The 2603-nt window shown below is 41.5% G+C and overlaps 1 pseudogene; it reads right to left on the reverse strand.

Annotated features, from left to right (window-relative positions):
• Positions 1-877: 877 nt before the first annotated feature.
• LOC100686946 lies at positions 878-2238 on the reverse strand (annotated as a pseudogene).
• Between the last annotated feature and the right edge of the window lie 365 nt (positions 2239-2603).

Here is a 2603-nt window from a genome sequence, read left to right on the forward strand (position 1 = left end):
TGGAGTTTGATGAGTATCTATCTGAACTCCGACTATGGTCACTTTCTCTGTTAAATGCCAAGAAGCCTCCCTAAACCACAGTAGAAGTAAAGTCCTTAATCCCCAAAGATATAGAGACACTAATGGGAAAATATCAGTATAGGTACTTGGGCAGGGCTAGGAAATGCTCTGCCCCATCTACCCCCTAACACCTGCTTCTAATGTTTTCTGACTCATTTTGATAAGATTATGCCATGTGACCTAATGATAATTTAATTGTTCAGTAGACCGAGGAAAAAAATCAGAGAAAATGTCATTCTGTATTCAACTTATTTCATAAATCATAATTGTCAAGAAAATAAAAACTGAATAGAATTAGACTTTGAAAAGACAATTTTATAGGTTCTAAAGGGAAAAAAAAGACATTATCCTATAGCCAAATTCAAGAAAGATTGATCATCAAAGATAAAATTTTGACATTGATAATTTAACCAAAAATTAAGGCAGCACATACACTGAGTTGTTAATCAATGGGTTTATATCTCTATAAAACGTTCTTAAATGATGGAAAAAGTTAAGCAAAATACAAAAAAAATTGCATTAAACTAGAGTAACATTGTCTGGTAGGCTAAAGAATAGAATTGATCTTTGAGAAATAACAATAAAATAATTACTTAGGACAGAACATAAAAGAAAACAAAGAGACTGAGGTGAGGTAAATAAAGAACACTATGTCCTTTTTGTTTGTTTGTTTGTTTTTTATTTCTTTATTTGTTTTTAAAACAGGGAATACTTTATTGAAACCCATCAGAGAAATGTAACAAAGTGTTTTTTTTTTTTTTTTAAGTATTGTGTTTTAAAGCATAGGTCAATAATTGTATATGAGAGTATACACTGCTTACATACAAATTAACTGATCAGAGCCCAACTTTTCAATGTTCAAAACAGAATACGCTTCCCTGTAAAAGCAGCACCTTTGTGACATTTTTAACTTTAGTATTCCTCTCCTTCTTTTTCACCCTCTCCTTCAATAGAATCCACACCAACCTCCTCATAATCCTTCTCCAGGGTAGCCATGCCCTCACGGGCCTCAGAAAACTCTCCTTCCTCCATGCCCTCACCCACATACCGGTGAACAAAGGCATGCTTGGCATACATCAGGTCAAACTTGTGGTCCAGGCAAGCCCAGGCCTCAGCAATGGCTGTGGTGGTGCTCAGCATGCACACAGCTCACTATACTTTGGCCAGGTCTCCACCAGGTACCACAGTGATAGGCTGAAAATTAATGCCCACTTTGAAGCCAGTGGAGCACCTAGTCCACAAACTGGATGGTACGCTTGGTCTTGATGGTGGCAATGGCAGCACTGACATCTTTGGGAACCACGTTGCTACTGTACAACAGGCAGCAAGTTATGTATTTATCATGGCGAGGGTCACATTTCACCATCTGGTTGGCTGGCTCGAAACATGCATTGGTGATCTCTGCTACAGAAAGCTGTTCATGGTAGGCTTTCTCAGAAGAGATGACAGGGGCATATGTGGCCACATGGAAGTGGATGTGGGGATAGGGCACCAGGTTGGTCTGGAATTCCATCAGATCAACATTCAGGGCTCCATCAAATCTGAGAGAAGCAGTAATGGAGGACACAATTTGACCTATCAACCTATTTAGATTAGTGTAGGTTGGGCGTTCAATATCGAGGTTTCTACAACAGATGTCATAGATGGCCTCGTTGTCCACTATGAAGACACAATCAGAGTGCTCCAGGGTGGTGTGGGTGGTGAGGATGGAGTTGTAGGGCTCTACTACAGCTGTGGATACTTGGGGAACAGAGTAGATGGAGAACTCTAGCTTGGACTTCTTGACATAATCGACAGAGACATGTTCCATCAGCAGGGAGGTGAACTCAAAACCAGTTCCCCCTCCAAAGCTGTGGAAAACCAAGAATCTCTGAAGACCCGTGCACTGGTCAGCCAGTTTCCGAATTCAGTCCAAGACAAGGTCAATGATCTCCTTATCAATGGTGTAGTGCCCTTGGGCATAGTTACTGGCAGCATCTTCCTTGCCTGGATGAGTTGCTCAGGGTGGAAGAGCTGGCAGTAGGTACCAGTGTGAACTTCATCAATGACTGTGGGTTCCAGGTCTATAAACACTGCGGTGGGCACATGCTCGCCAGGGCCTGTCTCACTGAAGAAGGTGTTGAAGGAGTCACCTCCTCCCTCAATGGTCTTGTCACTTGGCATCTGGCCATTGGGCTGAATGCCATGTTCCAGGCAATAGGGCTCCCAGCAGGCATTGCCAACCTGGACACCAGCCTGTCCAACGTGGATGGAGACGTATTCATGCACAGTTGCTGCTTTGTGGCTGCTGAGCAGATGGCAGAGAAGAAGAGGAGAGGTTGTTGCTTCTTACAGCACGACTCTTAGGTAGTTGATGCAAGAGAACCTGTGCGTCTTTTTTGTTTTTTGTTTTTTTCCTATAGGAAAATTGTCTGTAAATGGTAGGTTCCCATCTGTCTGTAATATTGTGGAAAATCAGATTAGTTTACATTCTACTGTATAACTTCTAAGAACACAATCAGTTTTGAAATATTTTTCATGTATACCCATTCCAGTTCATTTTC

The sequence above is a fragment of the Canis lupus genome, chromosome 32 (assembly GCF_011100685.1).
Source record: "Canis lupus familiaris isolate Mischka breed German Shepherd chromosome 32, alternate assembly UU_Cfam_GSD_1.0, whole genome shotgun sequence".
Classification (NCBI taxonomy): domain Eukaryota; kingdom Metazoa; phylum Chordata; class Mammalia; order Carnivora; family Canidae; genus Canis; species Canis lupus.